At 41.7% G+C, this 21974-nt stretch overlaps 4 non-coding genes and 3 pseudogenes across 4 annotated transcripts; all 7 read right to left on the reverse strand.

Annotated features, from left to right (window-relative positions):
- Positions 1–4122: 4122 nt before the first annotated feature.
- On the reverse strand, positions 4123–4241 carry LOC148881266 (5S ribosomal RNA). The gene has a single exon (XR_016114040.1). It is a non-coding gene; the product is annotated as a 5S ribosomal RNA (ribosomal RNA).
- A 1152-nt stretch (positions 4242–5393) lies between these two features.
- On the reverse strand, positions 5394–5512 carry LOC148881267 (5S ribosomal RNA). Its single transcript, XR_016114041.1, has one exon. It is a non-coding gene; the product is annotated as a 5S ribosomal RNA (ribosomal RNA).
- A 1149-nt stretch (positions 5513–6661) lies between these two features.
- LOC148881268 (5S ribosomal RNA) lies at positions 6662–6780 on the reverse strand. Its single transcript, XR_016114038.1, has one exon. It is a non-coding gene; the product is annotated as a 5S ribosomal RNA (ribosomal RNA).
- A 1225-nt stretch (positions 6781–8005) lies between these two features.
- On the reverse strand, positions 8006–8124 carry LOC148881269 (5S ribosomal RNA; annotated as a pseudogene).
- A 1221-nt stretch (positions 8125–9345) lies between these two features.
- On the reverse strand, positions 9346–9454 carry LOC148881270 (5S ribosomal RNA; annotated as a pseudogene).
- Positions 9455–10673: 1219 nt separating this feature from the next.
- On the reverse strand, positions 10674–10792 carry LOC148881271 (5S ribosomal RNA; annotated as a pseudogene).
- A 1145-nt stretch (positions 10793–11937) lies between these two features.
- LOC148881272 (5S ribosomal RNA) lies at positions 11938–12056 on the reverse strand. Its single transcript, XR_016114042.1, has one exon. It is a non-coding gene; the product is annotated as a 5S ribosomal RNA (ribosomal RNA).
- Positions 12057–21974: the final 9918 nt, after the last annotated feature.

A 21974-nucleotide genomic window follows, 5' to 3' on the forward strand; every position in this document is an offset into this window, starting at 1 on the left:
ATTTATCTTCTGGTTGCTTTTGCGTACAGCGATGACATTTGTCAGTTCAAAAGTAGTTTATAGTTACGACAAAAAGTGCAGGATAACCTGTCAAGATTGCGAATTATTATCATTATTATTATGAATTGGTTGCAGTGCACATTGAAGTAATTGACTGCAGTGCACATTGAAGTAATTGACTGCAGTGCACATTAAAGGAATTTCTCACCGGTAAGAATGAAATTGGCAAATGAGTTGAGTGGGCACCGATGTCAGCCAGAGATTCAGGCAAAATCAGATATATTGTGTAGGGCTTCCACGCTAACCAGAATTGAGAGAAGGAGATCCTTCAGAAGGGGAGGACTCCTGCGGAATCCGTGCCAGGGTGGCCGCAGATGAAGCTGGGTTGCGCAAATGACTGTCCTACGCAGAAGCGAAAATGACTGACAACTGGTGCCCTCCAACTGAATGACAAAAGGCGAGTACGAGATGACCATTTACACAGATCGCCATAATGTTGAAGACCATGTCAACTTGTGCAAATTGTAGAAGGCTGTCCTCCACCCATACAATTTGGCGACATGCAAATGTCCACCAAAAACACATTTTTGGAGAGATGATTTGCTGGGTGCCAGCAGAGGAGTAACAGCACGAGAAGCTGTGCTCAATGTACAAAATTTTCGTGGTACACCCTACATGAATTGGTTCGCATGCAAAATTTGGCCTCCAAAATTTTTGAGCAATGATTAACAGTTTTATGCAAATTGATGATCTGTGCAATGTCAAAGACGGATCGTGTTCCGCGCAAACACGTTCCCAATTGGCAAATTGAGACTTTTCATGTCTCAACAGGGGGGAGTGACAATAGATCATCATTGCCAAAATTTTCACTTTTGGTGGTGAGTGATGTTGGCTGCTACGTCATTCCCCAAGAAAGTGGTGCCCTCCAGAAATGCAGACTCACTGACCAATAACATATACTAACCAACTAACATCTAACAATAACAATGTCTGCCATTTCTGTGAGAAATGCATTGCAGAGCCTAAACGATGAGACAGATTTTGATAGGGAAAGAAACGGCAAGAAAGTGTGATGTCCAGAATGAAACCATCCTTTCGACATGTGACCTGGCACAAGTCTTCTTGTTCTCCACAAGACGGAGCTGCGGTTTGAAGAAGACGACGTGGGCCACACCAAAGTGGGATGGACCGGTTGCGGAGCTGCTAGCCGTCTTAGCAGCTACACGCTTCGCCAGGACTCGCGAGGACACCACACCGTTCATCAAGAAGATTCCCGATGCACATCACTGGAGCCGACAGATCACACACCTTTTCCCATTCACCAGCTCATCCGTACCACACCCTGGGGCCTGTTTGCGATAAATGCTACAAACAATTTTGTTCCTACTCGTCATCCTGGTGATCACCATCCAGGATGCCATGAAGATTTGACTATTGTAGCTAGCGAATGACATGACTTTGATTTGAGAATGTTTCCATTGTGATGTTTTTTTCTCTTCTTTCTGTTCACCTCGGCCGATGTTAAAAATGTTCGTCAGGGGGGAGATGTTGGGGTAATTCGCCATACAAACATCTCTAAACATCGCTCCGTAATCTTTGTTTACATTTTCAACTTCCTCATACGTCATATCCTGCCTTCCTTTACATTATGTCACATTTTCATTATGTCAAATCCTGTCGCGTCATTACTATGCGCCGCATAAATTCTCCTGCAGCCCGTTCGTCTCTCTCTCTCTCTCTCTCTCCATGCTCCCTCCGCGCTCTCCCAAATTAAATCAACTTTCTGTTCAAGACCTGGCTCCTTGATGATTTAACCATCGATCTCCATCAACACCCGTCGAAGCAATGAACCAAGGGCGAACGATAAAAATAATCCAACAGTAACCCTAACCCTAAAAAGTAACCCTAACAAGTAACCCCAGCAAGTAACCCTAACCCTAACAAATAACCTCAGAAAGTAACCTTAACCCTGACAAGTAACCCTAACAAGTAACCATTACCCTAACAAGTAATCCTAACAAGTAAACCCAGAAAGTAACCCTAACCCTAACAAGTAACCCTAACAAGTAAACCCAGAAAGTAACCTCAACCCATACAGGAGTGGTCCATCAATGAAAATGTTTCTTCAGCCATCACCTGTACTTCTTTGAAGGTGTCGGACGTCTCGTTTCTCATCGAAGAGTCTTCGTCAGCGAACTAAAATTTGCTAGTAGTTTCGGCCCCATATGTATATCCCTAACGTCCAGAGGTGGCGGTGCCAGACCTCTGCTATGATAGTTCACTGCTCTCAGGTTGGGGAGAGCAGAGGACTATATCCTCGGGCTACACTGATTACTTTATTACGTGATTACTTGCCTGAACTTTACGTATTTTAAATTCCGGGAAAAACAATTACAAACAAATTCACAGTTGTGCTTTGGGCTCACCAGTTTAACCCATAGTGGACAATCTGGCCATGAAAAAAGTGGAGAAACAGGCTCTCATATCCTTCCCGGGTACAAAACCGAGGTACTGGTTTAGATATGTGGAGGACACTTTCGTCATAATTAAAAAAGAAGAAATTCAATCCTTCACAAATCACCTGCACTCGGTAGACATCAATATTAAATATACTCGCGAAGATATTAAAGAGACCCAACAAGCCTTTTTGGAGTGTAAAGTAATTATAAAAGCGGACAGAGCGCTAAAAGCAGAATTCTTTAGGAAGGCCACACACACTGACCAATACTTACTTTTTTAATCCAACCACCCTTGACAACACAAACAATGAGTTATCAGTGTCCGGTTAAAACTACGTTTGTCTTTCCTGGTTCGCGCATTGTCTGGAGTTCACTTGATAAAAATATCAGCAAGTACAATAGATGGTGAACAAAAAACTACTTTATTCTAACGAGAGAGAGAAAGCACTTCTCGTCTCGGTGGGACGAAGACATGAGCACAGAGAACAAAGAGAAAGAGCAAAAGAGCAAAAAAGAGCAAAAAAGCAAAAGCGACCGAGCTCCCGCTCTGACAAGTTTTTAAACATACAGAGTGGCGATCTGTTGTCCAATCAGTTGCGAACAAGTCGACCTTTCCCGTCCAATCGGTTACGAACAACTCAGTGTTGGGCGGGTCTCAGATTGAAGTTGGAGCCGCTGCCTTTTCCTTCCAACGGCTATTGAACTAATAAGACTGATAGTTTTATTTAACTAAATTAGACTGAAATTAAACGTGCACAATTCATGATATATACTAAGCTAAACATGAAAAAACATATGTTTACTTAATCTAAACATGAAATAACGTAATATGTTTACTAATGTGCATAAACACTCTATCAATCAGAACCATCCAGCATAGGGCTAATACCAACCAGCGTTGAAAGTAGAGAAAAGGAGTCAAAACATGTCAGGAGAGCACTCACAAACTGTGGTTGCCCTCAGTGGTCATTTAACAAATGTCAAAAGAAAAGGATAGGGAATTAAACCCAAAATTCTAAAGATACTAAAAGGAGAGGAATAGCATTACCTTACATTGCAGGGCTTTCTGAAAAACTACAGAGTCCTTTGGCAACACAAAATTCCTACTTATTTCAAACCGATAAACACTTGAAGGCAAAAATGAGTGCATCCAAAAGATAGGCTGTCAAATGAAAAACAAAGTAATGTAGTTTATTCAATACATTGGAAAAATGAAAATTATAAAGAGCAAAACATTGGGGAGACTAAACAAATTCTAAAAAAAAAAAAATACTTTATCAACACCGCTGGGATAATACTACTGGGCCTCAATCTGCAGTACATATGCACCTTAAAGCTATCTAGCGCTCATTTGACGACAATGAGGTTAAAATTGTAGCGAAAGGAAAATAGATGGTTTGAAAGGGGAGTAAAAGAAGCTGTCCGGAACGCAGAAGCCCAGTTCTGCTTCGCGTACGAGTACTGTCATGACGGTACCCCATGCGGACAGCTCCCTCTGCCAGAAAGCCATATAGTTACACGCCGCGACTCAAGAGTAAAATCAACGTGTGGGAAGCCGTTTAAAATCGCGTCGGGGGTGATCATGAAATGAAAAGTGGAATCGGATCGCGAACGGGAGAGACCATTTCTCGGCCCACAGAGTTTGGGGTGGCTGCAAAAAGAAAGCTTACAGCACCTGGTATTCCCAGGCGGTCTCCCATCCAAGTACTAACCAGGCCCAACCCAGTTTAGCTTCCAAGATCGGACGAGATCAGGCGTTCTCAGCGTAGTATGGCCGTAAGCGCGGGAATGTGCCAGAAAATCCCTTTTTATAGTGTTGCAAGGAGAGCATTTTTCTTTGCTCATGGTGTTCGTTCTTGTCGGATGATGGTTATTTGGTTTTCCAAATACAGGCTTGAATCGATGAAGGTGTTATTTGTGTCGTGTTGTCAAATAAGGCGCATGTGAGTCCAGCTGATGCGTTAACGTGGGTAACTTTTCTTTGACTTCCAATGCAATCCGTTTCGTCCATTCATTCCGGGTAGAGTGAACGCTGGCGCGAATGGTTGCCTCTGTTCGCTCGCACAAAAAAACGTTCTTATCCCGACTGTAAAGTGGCCTTTAGAGTTTTAAAAGGTGCTTAAAATGTTATGTATAACTATGAATATTATGTGGTGAAACGGTTGATCACGAGATCAGTGTCGCTGTGTGATTACGTCCGCAGAGGGCGTCAAGGACCAGACGGAGAGTAATCATAATAAATGTCAAAAGAAAAGGATAGGGAACTAAACCCAAAATTCTGAAGATACTAAAATGAGAGGAGTAGCATTACCTTAAATTGCAGGGCTTTCTGAAAAACTACAGAGTCCTTTGGCAACACAAAATTCCTACTTATTTCAAACCGATAAACACTTGAAGGCAAAAATGAGTGCATCCAAAAGGTAGGCTGTCAAATGAAAAACAAAGTAATGTAGTTTATTCAATACATTGGAAAAATGAAAATTATAAAGAGCAAAACATTGGGGAGAATAAACAAATTCTCAAAAAAAAAATACTTTATCAACACTGCTGGGATAATACTACTGGGCCTCAATCTGCAGTGCATATGCACCTCAAAGCTATCTACCGCTCATTTGACGACAATGAGGTTAAAATTGTAGCGAAAGGAAAATAGATGGTTTGAAAGGGGAGTAAAAGAAGCTGTCCAGCACGCAGAATCCCAGTTCTTCTTCGCGTATGAGTACTGTCTTGACGGTCCCCCATGCGGACAGCTTCCTCTGCCGGAAAGCCATATCGTTACACGCAGCGACTCAACAGTAAAATCAACGTGTGGGAAGCCGTTTAAAATCGCGTCGGGGGTGATCGTGAAATGAAAAGTGAAATCGGATCGCGAACGGGATAGACCATTTCTCGGCCCACCGTGTGTGGGGTGGCTGCAAAAAAAAAAAAAAAAATAGCTGACAGCACCGGGTATTCCCAGGGGGTCACCCATCCAAGTACTAACCAGGCCCGACCCTGCTTAGCTTCCAAGATCAGATGAGATCGGGCATTCTCAGGGTAGTATGGCCGTAAGTGACGGAATGTGCCAGAAAATCCCTGTTTATAGTGTTGCAGGGAGAGCGTCTTTCTTTGCTCATGGTGTTCGTTCTTATCGGATGATGGTTATTTGGTTTTCCAAATACAGGCTTGAAACGATGAAGGTGTTATTTGTGTCGTGTTGTCAAATAAGGCGCATTTGAGTCCAGCCGATGCGTTAACGTGGGTAACTTTTCTTTGACTTATAATGCAATCCGTTTCGTCCATGCATTCCGGGTAGAGTGAACGCTGGCGCGAATGGTTGCCTCTGTTCACTCGCACCAAAAAACGTTCTTATCCCGTGAGTGTAAGGTGGCCTTTAGAGCTTTGAAAGGCGCTTAATATGTTATGTATAACTATGAATATTATGTGGTGAAATGGTTGATCACAAGATCAGTGTCGCTGTGTGATTACGTCCGCAGAGGGCGCCAAGGACCAGGCGGAGAGTAATCATAATAAATGTCAAAAGAAAAGGATAGGGAATTAAACCCAAAATTCTGAAGATACTAAAAGGAGAGGAGTAGCATTACCTTACATTGCAGGGCTTTCTGAAAAACTAGAGTCCTTTGGCAACACAAAATTCCTACTTATTTCAAACCGATAAACACTTGAAGGCAAAAATGAGTGCATCCAAAAGTTAGGCTGGCAAATGAAAAACAAAGTAATGTAGTTTATTCAATACATTGGAAAAATGAAAATTATAAAGAGCAAAACATTGGGGAGACTAAACAAATTCTCAAAAACAAAATACTTTATCAACACCGCTGGGATAATACTACTGGGCCTCAATCTGCAGTACATATGCACCTCAAAGCTATCTACCGCTCATTTGACGACAATGAGGTTAAAATTGTAGCGAAAGGAAAATAGATGGTTTGAAAGGGGAGTAAAAGAAGCTGTCCGGCACGCAGAAGCCCAGTTCTGCTTCGCGTACGAGTACCGTCATGATGGTCCCCCATGCGGACAGCTCCCTCTGCCGGAAAGCCATATCGTTACACGCAGCGACTCAAGAGGAAAATCAACGTGTGGGAAGCCGTTTAAAATCGCGTCGGGGGTGATCGTGAAATGAAAAGTGAAATCGGATCACGAACGGGAGAGACCATTTCTCGGCTCACAGTGTTTGGGGTGGCTGCAAAAAAAAAAAAAAAAGCTTACAGCACCTGGTATTCCCAGGCAGTCTCCCATCCAAGTACTAACCAGGCCCAATCCTGCTTAACTTCCGAGATCGGACGAGATCGGGTGTTCTCAGGGTAGTATGGCCGTAAGCGAGGGAATGTGCCAGAAAATACCTCTTTATAGTGTTGCAGGGAGAGCGTCTTTCTTTGCTCATGGTGTTCGTTCTTGTCGGATGATGGTTATTTGGTTTTCCAAATACAGGCTTGAATCGATGAAGGTGTTATTTGTGTCGTGTTGTCAAATAAGGCGCATGTGAGGCCAGCTTTCCAAATACAGGCTTGAATCGATGAAGGTGTTATTTGTGTCGTGTTGTCAAATAAGGCACATGTGACTCCAGCTGATGCGTTAACGTGGGTAACTTTTCTGTGACTTCCAATGCAATCCGTTTCGTCCATTCATTCCGGTTAGAGGGAACGCTGCCGCGAATGGTTGCCTCTGTTCACTCGCACAAAAAAACGTTCTTATCCCGTGACTGTAAAGTGGCCTTTAGAGCTTTGAAAGGCGCTTAAAATGTTATGTATAACTATGAATATTATGTGGTGAAATGGTTGATCACGAGATCAATGTCGCTGTGTGATTACGTCAGCAGAGGGCGTCAAGGACCAGACGGAGAGTAATCATAATAAATGTCAAAAGAAAAGGATAGGGAACTAAACCCAAAATTCTGAAGATACTAAAAGGAGAGGAGTAGCATTACCTTACATTGCAGGGCTTTCTGAAAAACTACAGAGTCCTTCGGCAACACAAAATTCCTACTTATTTCGAACCGATAAACACTTGAAGTCAAAAATGAGTGCATCCAAAAGATAGGCTGTCAAATGAAAAACAAAGTAATGTAGTTTATTCAATACATTGGAAAAATGAAAATTATAAAGAGCAAAACATTGGGGATACTAAACAAATTCTCAAAAAAAAAAAACTTTATCAACACCGCTGGGATAATACCACTGGGCCTCAATCTGCAGTACATATGCACCTCAAAGCTTTCTACCGCTCATTTGACGACAATGAGGTTAAAATTGTAGCGAAAGGAAAATAGATGGTTTGAAAGGGGAGTCAAAGAAGCTGTCCAGCACGCAGAAGCCCAGTTCTGCTTCGCGTACGAGTACTGTCATGATGGTCCCCCATGCGGACAGCTCCCTCTGCCGGAAAGCCATATCGTTACACGCAGCGACTCAAGAGTAAAATCAACGTGTGGGAAGCCGTTTAAAATCGCGTCGGGGGTGATCGTGAAATGAAAAGTGAAATCGGATCGCGAACGGGAGAGACCATTTCTCGGCCCACAGAGTTTGGGGTGGCTGCAAAAAAAAAAAAAACGCTTACAGCACCTGATATTCCCAGGCGGTCTCCCATCCAAGTACTAACCAGGCCCAACCCTGCTTGGCTTCCGAGATCGGACGAGATCAGGCGTTCTCAGGGTAGTATGGCCTTAAGCGAGGGAATGTGCCAGAAAATCCCTCTTTATAGTGTTGCAGGGAGAGCGTCTTTCTTTGCTCATGGTGTTCGTTCTTGTCGGATGATGGTTATTTGGTTTTCCAAATACAGGCTTGAATCGATGAAGGTGTTATTTGTGTCGTGTTGTAAAATAAGGCGCATGTGAGTCCAGCTTTCCAAATACAGGCTTGAATCGATGAAGGTGTTATTTGTGTCGTGTTGTCAAATAAGGCGCATGTGAGTCCAGCTGATGCGTTAACATGGGTAACTTTTCTTTGACTTCCAATGCAATCCGTTTCGTCCATTCATTCCGGGTAGAGTGAACGCTGGCGCGAATGGTTGCCTCTGTTCACTCGCACTAAAAAACATTCTCATCCCGTGACTGTAAAGTGGCCTTTAGAGCTTTGAAAGGCGCTTAAAATGTTATGTATAACTATGAATATTATGTGGAGAAATGGTTGATCACGAGATCAGTGTCGCTGTGTGATTACGTCAGCAGAGGTTGTCAAGGACCAGACGGAGAGTAATCATAATAAATGTCAAAAGAAAAGGATAGGGAATTAAACCTAAAATTCTGAAGATACTAAAAGGAGAGGAGTAGCATTACCTTACATTGCAGGGCTTTCTGAAAAACTACAGAGTCCTTTGGCAACACAAAATTCCTACTTATTTCAAACCGATAAACACTTGAAGGCAAAAATGAGTACATCCAAAAGATAGGCTGTCAAATGAAAAACAAAGTAATGTAGTTTATTCAATACATTGGAAAAATGAAAATTATAAAGAGCAAAACATTGGGGAGACGAAACACATTCTCAAAAACAAAATACTTTATCAACACCGCTGGGATAATACCACTGGGCCTCAATCTGCAGTACATATGCACCTCAAAGCTTTCTACCGCTCATTTGACGGCAATGAGGTTAAAATTGTAGCGAAAGGAAAATAGATGGTTTGAAAGGGGAGTAAAAGAAGCTGTCCAGCACGCAGAAGCCCAGTTCTGCTTCGCGTACGAGTACTGTCATGATGGTCCCCCATGCGGACAGCTCCCTCTGTCGGAAAGCCATATCGTTACACGCAGCGACTCAAGAGTAAAATCAACGTGTGGGAAGCCGTTTAAAATCGCGTCGGGGGTGATCGTGAAATGAAAAGTGAAATCGGATCGCGAACGGGAGAGACCATTTCTCGGCCCACAGAGTTTGGGGTGGCTGCAAAAAAAAAAAGCTTACAGCACCTGGTATTCCCAGGCGGTCTCCCATCCAAGTACTAACCAGGCCCAACCCTGCTGAGCTTCCGAGATCAGGCGTTCTCAGGGTAGTATGGCCTTAAGCGAGGGGATGTGCCAGAAAATCCCTCTTTATAGTGTTGCAGGGAGAGCGTCTTTCTTTGCTCACGGTGTTCGTTCTTGTCGGATGATGGTTATTTGGTTTTCCAAATACAGGCTTGAATCGATGAAGGTGTTATTTGTGTCGTGTTGTCAAATAAGGCGCATGTGAGTCCAGGTTTCTAAATACAGGCTTGAATCGATGAAGGTGTTATTTGTGTCGTGTTGTCAAATAAGGCGCATTTGAGTCCAGCTGATGCGTTAACGTGGGTAACTTTTCTTTGACTTCCAATGCAATCCGTTTCGTCCATTCATTCCGGGTAGAGTGAACGCTGGCGCGAATGGTTGCCTCTGTTCACTCGCACAAAAAAACGTTCTTATCCCGTGACTGTAAAGTTGCCTTAGAGCTTTGAAAGGCGCTTAAAATGTTATGTATAACTATGAATATTATGTGGTGAAATGGTTGATCACGAGATCAGTGTCGCTGTGTGATTACGTCAGCCGAGGGCGTCAAGGACCAGACGGAGAGTAATCATAATAAATGTCAAAAGAAAAGAATAGGGAATTAAACCCAAAATTCTGAAGACACTAAAAGGAGAGGTGTAGCATTACCTTACATTGCAGGGCTTTCTGAAAAACTACAGAGTTCTTTGGCAACACAAAATTCCTACTTATTTCAAACCGAGAAACACTTGAAGGCAAAAATGAGTACATCCAAAAGATAGGCTGTCAAATGAAAAACAAAGTAATGTAGTTTATTCAATACATTGGAAAAATGAAAATTATAAAGAGCAAAACATTGGGGAGACTAAACCAATTCTCAAGAAAAAAAATACTTTATCAACACCGCTGGGATAATACTACTGGGCATCAGTCTGCAGTACATATGCACCTCAAAGCTAGCTACCGCTCATTTGACGACAATGAGGTTAAAATTGTAGCGAAAGAAAAATAGATGGTTTGAAAGGGGAGTAAAAGAAGCTGTCCAGCACGCAGAAGCCCAGTTCTGCTTCGCGTCCGAGTACTGTCATGACAGTCCCCCATGCGGACAGCTCACTCTGCCGGAAAGCCATATCGTTACACGCAGCGACTCAAGAGTAAAATCAACGTGTGGGAAGCCATTTAAAATCGCGTCGGGGGTGATCGTGAAATGAAAAGTGAAATCGGATCGCGAACGGGATATACCATTTCTCGGCCCACAGAGTTTGGGGTGGCTGCAACAAAAAAGCTTACAGCACCTGGTATTCCCAGGGCGTCTCCGAGCCAAGTACTAACCAGACCCAAACCAGCTTAGCTTTCGAGATCAGACAAGATCGGGCGTTCTCAGGGTAGTATGGCCGTAAGCGAGAGAATGTGCCAGAAAATCCCTCTTTATAGTGTTGCAGGGAGAGCGTCCTTCTTTGCTCATGGTGTTCGTTCTTGTCGGATGATGGTTATTTGGTTTTCCAAATACAGGCTTGAATCGATGAAGGTGTTATTTGTGTCGTGTTGTCAAATAAGGCGCATGTGAGTCCAGCTGATGCGTTAACGTGGGTAACTTTTCTTTGACTTCCAATGCAATCCGTTTCGTCCATTCAGTAAAGTGAACGCTGGCGCGAATGGTTGCCTCTGTTCACTCGCACAAAAAAAAAACGTTCTTATCCCGTGACTGTAAAGTGGCCTTTAGAGCTTTGAAAGGCGCTTAAAATGTTATGTATAACTATGAATATTATGTGGTGAAATGGTTGATCACGAGATCAGTGTCGCTGTGTGATTACGTCAGCGGAGGGCGTCAAGGACCAGACGGAGAGTAATCATAATAAATGTCAAAAGAAAAGGATAGGGAATTAAACCCAAAATTCTGAAGATACTAAAAGGAGAGGAGTAGCATTACCTTACATTGCAGGGCTTTCTGAAAAACTACAGAGTCCTTTGGCAACAAAAAAATTCTACTTATTTCAAACCGATAAACACTTGAAGGCAAAAATGAGTACATCCAAAAGATAGGCTGTCAAATGAAAAACAAAGTAATGTAGTTTATTCAATACATTGGAAAAATGAAAATTATAAAGAGCAAAACATTGGGGAGAATAAACAAATTCTCAAAAAAAAAACTTTATCAACACCGCTGGGATAATACTACTGGGCCTCAATCTGCAGTACATATGCACCTCAAAGCTAGCCACCGCTCATTTGACGACAATGAGGTTAAAATTGTAGCGAAAGGAAAATAGATGGTTTGAAAGGGGAGTAAAAGAACCTGTCCGGCACGCAGAAGCCCAGTTCTGCTTCGCGTACGAGTACTGTCATGATGGTCCCCCATGCGGACAGCTCCCTCTGCCGGAAAGCTATATTGTTACACGCAGCGACTCAAGAGTAAAATCAACGTGTGGGAAGCCGTTTAAAATCGCGTCGGGGGTGAACGTGAAATGTAAAGTGAAATCGGATCGCGGACGGCAGAGACCATTTCTCGGCCCACAGTGTTTGGGGTGGCTGCAAAAAAAAAAAAAAAGCTTACAGCACCTGGTATTCCCAGGCAGTCTCCCATCCAAGTACTAACCAGGCCCTGCCCTGCTTAGCTTCCGAGATCGGACGAGATCGGGCGTTCTCAGGGTAGTATGGCCGTAAGCAACAGAATGTGCCAGAAAATCCCTCTTTATAGTGTTGCAGGGAGAGCGTCTTTCTTTGCTCATGGTGTTCGTTCTTGTCGGATGATGGTTATTTGGTTTTCCAAATACAGGCTTGAATCGATGAAGGTGTTATTTGTGTCGTGTTGTCAAATAAGGCGCATGTGGGTCCAGCTGATGTGTTAACGTGGGTAACTTTTCTTTGACTTCCAATGCAATCCGTTTCGTCCATTCATTCCGGGTAGAGTGAACGCTGGCGCGAATGGTTGCCTCTGTTCACTCGCACAAAAAAACGTTCTTATCCCGTGACTGTCAAGTGGCCTTTAGAGCTGTGAAAGCCGTTTAAAATGTTATGTATACCTATGAATATTATGTGGTGAAATGGTTGATCACGAGATCAGTGTCACTGTGTGATTACATCAGCAGAGGGCGTCAAGGACCAGACGGAGAGTAATCATAATAAATGTCAAAAGAAAAGGATAGCGAATTAAACCCAAAATTCTGAAGATACTAAAAGGAGAGGAGTAGCATTACCTTACATTGCAGGACTTTCTGAAAAACTACAGAGTCCTTTGGCAACACAAAATTCCTGCTTATTTCAAACCGATAAACACTTGAAGGCAAAAATGAGTGCATCCAAAAGATAGGCTGTCAAATGAAAAACAAAGTAATGTAGTTTATTCAATACATTGGAAAAATATGGAGCCCCTAAGGGGACATCGAAGAAAAAAAGAACAAAAAAAACTTTGCGAGATCTTGCAAAACTTTGCATTCCCTCGCAATACTTTGCATTCTCTCACAAAACTTTGCATTCCCTCGCAAAAATTTGCATTCCCTCGCAATACTTTGCATTCTCTCGCAATACTTTGCATTCTCTCGCAAAGAATGCGAGATCTCGCAATCTTTTTTTAAAAAATGTGCGTTCCTGTACTTCCGGGTCAGCTTGGCTCAGGTAGACGCTCGTGCGCGCTGCTTATTGAGAGAAGGCAACAACTCGCATCATGGAGGAAGACTTGGAACACTTCTTGCAGTCAAGAAACGTCCCTCACGTGGACATTGCACGTATGAAAAGCGACACGGTGGGCATACAGCTACACAGTCTGATGTAATTAGCAAAACAAGAGAAACATGGACATTTTTTTTCGAAGTAGTATTGGTAGTAGGTCAATAAAGTGAAAGTGAAGCTAACATTTCTATCGACTCTACCTGTAGTGTTAGTTGTATTTTAATAATGAGGTGAAGTGAAAGTGAAGCTAACATTTCTATCTACTCTACCTGTACTGTTAATTCTATTTTAATAATGAGGTTATTAACACAATTTAAAATCGATATTACAGTTAGTAATTGGGCTGCCGCTACCTAATGTACTATTCTCGTGTAATACTGAATACAAATAATGATGACTGTAGTTTCCCATCACTCATGTGAATATGTTAAATTTATTAAAAGTTATTGATAATTAAATAAACATGTCAAGTATTTATTCTCACAATTTATCTTTGCAGGTTGACATGGCAGTAATTGCTATGATGACCGATGAGCAAATGGGCAAATATATCACTTCTTATGGTGATCGAATAGCTGTCCTTTGCTTTTGTCATCAGAAAATGTCCAGTGGTGATAATGAACTGCTCCTCCAAAAATTAAGAGGCAAAATAAGATCAAGGAAAAAAGGTGTACTGGGTGAGACTTCGGGAGTACTCCAAAACCATGTTGATGGGATGGCAAGACATAACAATGTTTCTGCAGAAAATACTCAAAGGAAGATAGAAATTGGGTGGCTCCATTTGTATGGCAACGATTACCATCAAGTGAGGACAAGCAAAGGTGGAGGAACAAGGTATGCCATCCTGGAAAAAACTGTCGCTCAAATTTTGGAGCTGGGAAAAGGGCTATTTTTCCCAGATGGAAGCTCAACCAAAGGACCTGTTGAAGACTTTACTTTTGAGGTCTGTGATTTCAAAAGAAACCACATTGCTTTAGATGAAACAATTGGCAGACTCTATGAAAAAAACAAATTGAAACTGTTAAGATTTTACATTGGCACAAAAGAAAATACTCCAACATCTCATTTGGATGAATGCAGTGAAGCTCATTCATCTGTCACCAACATGGTGGGAGAAAGTGCGCAATTGATTGATTGACCCTCTTATGTCTACACACACATGCACACACATCAGTTTAGGAGCATTTCATTATTTGTACTTTGAGATGTAAAACATCTGTCATGGTCAACCTTGCGTAGGGCAGTCTACAGTTGTATTTTCCATTTGTGTCTACAATTGATTTCATGGTTATTATTCATTCATTCCATTTTCCATATCACTTATTCTCCTAATGGTTTCGGATATGGTGCCGCTTTCAGTTTGACCTAAAGGTTTGAAGTTGATATGTCATGTAATGTTGCAAATATTTGCACTGTTCAAACAAAAGCAATTATTTTTGTACTTGATATTGTATTCCATTTATATGTTTGTGATTGCTGTTCATACGAATTTGTCAATGTTAATACAATTTGTTCCAAATAATTCATGTTTTTTTTAAACACAAGACACCACCTGCTGACGAAATTGAAGAGTGACAATTATGTTATCATTTACAGGCAAGTGATTGTGTACTGGGGTGCAGGAATACTATTCAGATCCACATTGGTTAAGTATTTGTGGTTAAAATCAGCAACCAATACAGTATATTTATTGACACCAGAATGATTTGACAAATGAACATTTCATATTGATCAAAAATGCTTTCCTTATACAGTAACAAAAACAGCAGACAAAAAATGATTTAAATTGTGATTGCTATATATTATTCGTCCTCAAATGTATCCCAATAATCCATTTAAAGTGAAGTGATAAAAGAAATGATGAACAAAGGGTTGAAGAAATGGCAATGGTCGTCGGATTCAGCCTTCATTAAATGTTACTTTGAACCAGTTGAGGACCCATAAAATGGTTTCACCCAAACACACACCAAAAAATATATGGTTATTGCTTTGAGTAATTCATGTTTAAATTTTAATGTAATATAATTCCAGTATGACTGGTATACGGAAACAAAAATGCTTTCACCAAAGGTTAATGTCTCTGACCCCTGAAAACATCATGCTTCTAATTTAGATTTGCAGTAAGGGCCTCTCTGAGCTGCAAGTACAAGTTTACAGCCTGATACGGCTCTTTTGGTGGCATCAGACCAGACTGGGCCATTAAGGAAGCACACAATACAAATACATCCGGATCACAAGGCATAGTTAAACGGAAGACACACTGGCTTTTGCAAAGTTGAACTTGTTCATTGTCAACTGTGGAGAGGAAGTCCCTTGTGCCATAAAGTTCAGGTAAAGAATACATCACATTGGGCCGACCACTGGGGACATTTATGTTCTTTGAGGGCCTGATGAGATGGCTGTTCCAAACATGGGCAGTATCATCCAACTCATCCTGTTGAGAATAATATCAGAATCAGAATCATCTTTTTTTTGCCAAGTATGTAGTACACACAAGGAAATTGTCTCCTGTAGAACACGCTGCACTAGTCTCATCAAAAAATGGAGGCACTATACAGTTCTATTTGGGTTACTTTTTAGAGAGTTAATTGCATGAGGGAAGAAGCTGTTTAAGTGCCTGCTGGATTTGGTGCGCATATACAGACAGATTTAGGAAGAGTTGCACAGTCATAGCAGCTCTTATGACCAAGAAATTATAGAATTAGACTGCTTTTCTTTCCCTGGTCCCTCCTTTCTACCTTACACTTGTCACTCATGTTTACTACTCTGCCCATCCCCACTTTTCCTTCATCTTTTCCTTGATCATTTCACCTTCACCCTATGTCCCCACACACACAGACCACTATCTTCTTTCCACTATCCGATTATTTACCTTCTTTTTGTCCCATCAGCACCCTCTCAAATACAAAAATACATATTTCATAAATGGAGCTACAGAATATATGAACTCACCTGAATAAGACCCATGCAACAAAATTGCAGGATGCTTTTGTCCAGAAATCCACCATCAAAGAAGCCATTGTCTCTGAGGTCTTTGAAGAGTGACATCCAGAATTCCATGCATTGGCTGCGAAGAAACTCCCACCAATATTCAATTATTTGATTGGCGGTGCTGGCTCCATCCAAGTAACTGTCAAGGGTGCTGCCTGGTGGTATGGGCACCAGGAAACGCTGGAAGCCTTTAACATGATCATTTTCAGTCCCCAAATCAGCTCGAACGATTCGAGGACAACCTCCCAAACAGTGCACAACTTCAATGTAGTAACCTCCAATTAACTTCGGGTCACTACTTGTTGTGTAGGCATTGAGCCACATCATTTTCCTTGAAAAGCAATCAATAGCCCCATTGATGCAAATTCCAAACGGTTTCAGTTTGTCATATGAATCCATATGCCAAATAAAATTTGGCCCTTTCGAGAAGTAGTTTCGTCGACTCAGACGTCTTGCTTGCCTTAAAGACATTCCTCTCGGATCCAACTCTTTTAGGACCAGACGAACATCCTCTTTCCTGACAAGAAGCCCATGTTCTCTGCACTTACTGTACATCCACCTGTAACCGTGTAGTTGTCCAGAATTCTGCAAATGGTTGTGAAGTCAACCAAGACGCCCAAGTCATAGAACGTTTTTCGGCGAAATAGTCCACTTTTGTTCACCACTCGCTTCAAATGCCTTTCACTTATTAGTAAGCCGTGTTTAATCTCAAGAACGGATTTTATATCTTTGTATTTCAAGCCAATTTTAAAGTAAAACTGGATTAAAGGAACGAACGGGTGAAAAGGCTCCATGTTTGTTGTTTTCGGTTACACTGACGATGAACCGGAAGTACATGTACACATATTTTTTTAAAAAAGATTGCGAGATCTCGCATTCTTTGCAAAGTAACCCTAACCCTAACAAGTAACCCTAAAAGTAATCCCAGAAAGTACCCTTAACCCTAACAAGTAACCCTAACAAGTAAACCCTGAAAGTAAACATAACCCTAACAAGTAACCCTAACAAGTAAACCCAGAAAGTAAGCTTAACCATGACAACTAACCCTAACCCTAACAAGTAACCCTAAAAGGTAACCCCAGAGAGTAACGCTAAACCTGACAAGTAACCCTAATCCTAACAAGTAACCCTAACCCTAACAAGTAACCCTAAAAAGTAACCCCAGAATGTAACCCTAACCCTAACAAGTAACCCTAAAAGGTAACCCCAGAAAGTAACCCTAACCCTAACAAGTAACCCTAAAAGGTAACCCCAGAAAGTAACCCTAACCCTGACAAGTAACCCTAATCCTAACAAGTAACCCTAACCCTAACAAGTAACCCTAAAAGTAACCCCAGAATGTAACCCTAACCCTAACAAGTAACCCTGAAAGGTAACCCCAGAAAATAACCCTAACCCTGACAAGTAACCCTAATCCTAACAAGTAACCCTAACCCTAACAAGTAACACTAAAAAGTAACCCCAGAATGTAAACCTAACCCTAACGATTAACCCTCACCCTAACAAGTGACCCTAACCCCAACAAGTAACCCAAACCCTGACAAGTAACCGTAACAAGTAACCCTAACAAGTAACCCCAGAAAGTAACCTTAACCCTAACAAGTAACCCTAACAAGTAAACCCAGAAAGTAACCCTAGCCCTAACAAGTAACCCTAACAAGTAACCACAGTAAGTAACCTTAACCCTAACAAGTAAACCCAGAAAGTAGCCCTAACCCTAACAAGTAACCCCAGCAAGTAACCGTAACCCTGACAAGTAACCCTAACCCTAACAAGTAACCCTAAACGGTAACCCCAGAAAGTAACCCTAACCCTGACAAGTAACCCTAATTCTAACAACCAACCCTAACAAGTAATCCCAGCAAGTATCCCTAACACTAACAAGTAACCCCAGAAAGTAACCTTAACCCTAACAAGTAACCCTAACAAGTAAACCCAGAACGTAACCCTAGCCCTAACAAGTAACCCTAACAAGTAAACACAGAAAGTAACCTGAACCCTGACAAGTAACCCAGAACGTAACCCTAGCCATAACAAGTAACCCTAACAAGTAACCCCAGCAAGTAACCTTAACCCTGACAAGTAACCTTAACCCTAACAAGTAACCCTAAAATGTAACCCCAGAAAGTAACCCTAACCCTGAGAAGTAACCCTAATCCTAACAAGTAACCCTCACCCTAACAAGGAACCCTAAAAAGTAACCCCAGAATGTAACCCTAACCCTAACAAGTAACCCTCACCCTAACAATTGACCCTATCCCTAACAAGTAACCCTAACCCTTACAAGTCACCATAACAAGTAACCCCAGCATGTAACCCCAGCAAGTAACCCTCACCCTGACAAGTAACCCTAACAAGTATCCCTAACAAGTAACCCTAACAAGTAACCCCAGAAAGTAACCTTAACCCTAACAAGTAACCCTAACAAGTAACCCCAGTAAGTAACCTTAACCCTAAGAAGTAAACCTAGAAAGTAACCCTAACCCTAACAAGTAACCCCAGCAAGTAAACGTAACCCTGACAAGTAACCCTAAAAGGTAACCCCAGAAAGTAACCCTAACCCTGACAAGTAACCCTAATCCTAACAACCAACCCTAACAAGTAACCCCAGCAAGTATCCCTAACACTAACAAGTAACCCCAGAAAGTAACCTTAACCCTAACAAGTAACCCTGACAAGTAAACCCAGAACGTAACCCTAGCCATAACAAGTAACCCTAACAAGTAAACACAGAAGTAACCTAAACCCTGACAAGTAACCCAGAACGTAACCCTACCAATAACAAGTAACCCTAACAAGTAAACAAAGAAAGTAATCTTAACCCTGACATGTAACCCTAAGCCTAACAAGTAACCCTAACAAGTAACCCCAGCAAGTAACCTTAACCCTGACAAGTAACACTAACCCTAACAAGTAACCCTAAAATGTAACCCCAGAAAGTAACCCTAACCCTGAGAAGTAACCCTAATCCTAACAAGTAACCCTCACCCTAACAAGGAACCCTAAAAAGTAACCCCAGAAAGTAACCCTAGCCCTAACAAGTAACCCTAACATTTAAATCCAGAAAGTAACCCTCACCCTAACAAGCAACCCTTACCCTAACAAGCAACCCTAACCCTAACAAGTAACCCTAGCCCTAACAAGTAACCCCAGCAAGTAACCCTAACAAGTAACTCTAACCCTAACAAGTAACCCTAACCATGACATGTCACCCTAACAAGTAACCCCAGCATGTAATCCCAGCAAGTAACCCCAGCAAGTAACCCTAACTCTGACAAGTAACCCTAACGAGTAACCTTAACAAGTAATCCCAGAAAGTAATCCTAACAAGTATCCCTAACCCTAACAAGTAACCCCAGAAAGTAACACTAACCCTAACAAGTAACCCCAGCAAGTAACCCTAACCCTAACAAGTAACCCTAACAAGTAACCCCAGCAAGTAACCCCAGAAAGTAACCTTAACCCTGTCAAGTAACCCTAACAAGTAACCCGAACCCTAACAAGTAACCCTAAAAAGTAACCCCAGAAATTTACCTTAACCCTAACAAGTAACCCGAACATGTAAACCCAGAAAGTAACCCCAGCCCTAACAAGCAACCATAACAAGTAAAGACAGAAAGTAACCTTAACCCTGTCAAGTAACCCTAACCCTAACAAGTAACCCTAAAAGTAATCCCAGAAAGTAACCTTTACCCTAACAAGTAACCCTAACAAGTAACCCCAGAAAGTAACCCTAGCCCTAACAAGTAACCCTAACAAGTAAACCCAGAGATTAACCCTAGCCCTAACAATTAACCCCAGAAAGTAACCTTAACCCTAACAAGTAACCCTAACAAGTAAACCCTGAAAGTAACCATAACCCTAACAAGTAACCCTAACAAGTAAACCCAGAAAGTAACCTTAACCATGACAAGTAACCCTAACCCTAACAAGTAACCCTAAAAGGTAACCCCAGAAAGTAACCCTAACCCTGACAAGTAACCCTAATCCTAACAAGTAACTCTAACCCTAACAAGTGACCCTAAAACGTAACCTCAGAATGTAACCCTAACCCTAACAAGTAACCCTAAAAGGTAACCCCAGAAAGTAACTCTAACCCTAACAAGTAACCCTAAAAGGTAACCCCAGAGAGTAACCCTGAACCTGACAAGTAACCCTAATCCTAACAAGTAACCCTAACCCTAACAAGTAACCCTAAAAAGTAACCCCAGAAATTTACCTTAACCCTAACAAGTAACCCGAACAAGTAAACCCAGAAAGTAACCCTAGCCCTAACAAGCAACCATAACAAGTAAAGACAGAAAGTAACCTTAACCCTGTCAAGTAACCCTAACCATAACAAGTAACCCTAAAAGTAATCCCAGAAAGTAACCTTTACCCTAACAAGTAACCCTAACAAGTAACCCCAGAAAGTAACCCTAGCCCTAACAAGTAACACTAACAAGTAAACCCAGAAAGTAACCCTAGCCCTAACAAGTAACCCCAGAAAGTAACCTTAACCCTAACAAGTAACCCTAACAAGTAAACCCAGAAAGTAACCTTAACCATGACAAGTAACCCTAACGCTAACAAGTAACCCTAAAAGATAGCCCCAGAAAGTAACCCTAACCCTGACAAGTAACCCTAATCCTAACAAGTAACCCTAACCCTAACAAGTAACCCTAAAAAGTAACCCCAGAATGTAACCCTAACCCTAACAAGTAACCCTAAAAGGAAACCCCAGAAAGTAACCCTAACCCTAACAAGTAACCCTAAAAGTAACCCCAGAATGTAACCCTAACCCTAACAAGTAACCCTGAAATGTAACCCCAGAAAGTAACCCTAACCCTGACAAGTAACCCTAATCCTAACAAGTAACCCTAACCCTAACAAGTAACACTAAAAAGTAACCCCAGAATGTAACCCTAACCCTAACAAGTAACCCTGAAATGTAACCCCAGAAAGTAACCCTAACCCTGACAAGTAACCCTAATCCTAACAAGTAAACCTAACCCTAACAAGTAACACTAAAAAGTAACCCCAGAATGTAACCCTAACCCTAAAAATTAACCCTCACCCTAACAAGTGACCCTAACCCCAACAAGTAACCCTAACCCTGACAAGTAACCGTAACAAGTAACCCTAACAAGTAACCCCAGAAAGTAACCTTAACCCTAACAACTAACCCTAACAAGTAAACCCAGAAAGTAACCCTAGCCTTAACAAGTAACCCTAACAAGTAACCACAGTAAGTAACCTTAACCCTAACAAGTAAACCCAGAAAGTAGCCCTAACCCTAACAAGTAACCCCAGCAAGTAACCGTAACCCTGACAAGTAACCCTAACCCTAACAAGTAACCCTAAACGGTAACCCCAGAAAGTTACCCTAACCCTGACAAGTAACCGTAATCCTAACAACCAACCCTAACAAGTAACCCCAGAAAGTAACCCTAGCCCTAACAAGTAACCCCAGAAAGTAACCCTAACCCGAACAAGTAACCATAACAAGTAAAGACAGAAAGTAACCTTAACCCTGACAAGTAACCCTAAAATTAATTCCAGAAAGTAACCTTAACCCTAACAAGTAACCTTAACAAGTAATCCCAGAAAGTTATCCTAACAAGTATACCTAACCCTAACAAGTAACCCCATAAAGTAACACTAACCCAAACAAGTAACCCCAGCAAGTAACCCTAACCCTAACAAGTAACCCAGTCAAGTAACCCCAGAAAGTAACCTTAACCGTGACAAGTAACCCTAACAAGTAACCGTAAACCTAACAATTAACCCTAAAAAGTAACCCAAGAAAGTTACCTCAACCCTAACAAGTAACCTGAACAAGTAAACCCAGAATGTAACCCTAACCCTAACGAGTAACCCTAACAAGTAAACCCAGAAAGTAACCGTAAACCTAACAATTAACCCTAAAAAGTAACCCACGAAAG

Source organism: Hippocampus bargibanti, unplaced genomic scaffold (assembly GCF_051943395.1).
Source record: "Hippocampus bargibanti isolate YZ-2025 unplaced genomic scaffold, ASM5194339v1 Contig00087_ERROPOS6900000+, whole genome shotgun sequence".
NCBI classification, from domain to species: domain Eukaryota; kingdom Metazoa; phylum Chordata; class Actinopteri; order Syngnathiformes; family Syngnathidae; genus Hippocampus; species Hippocampus bargibanti.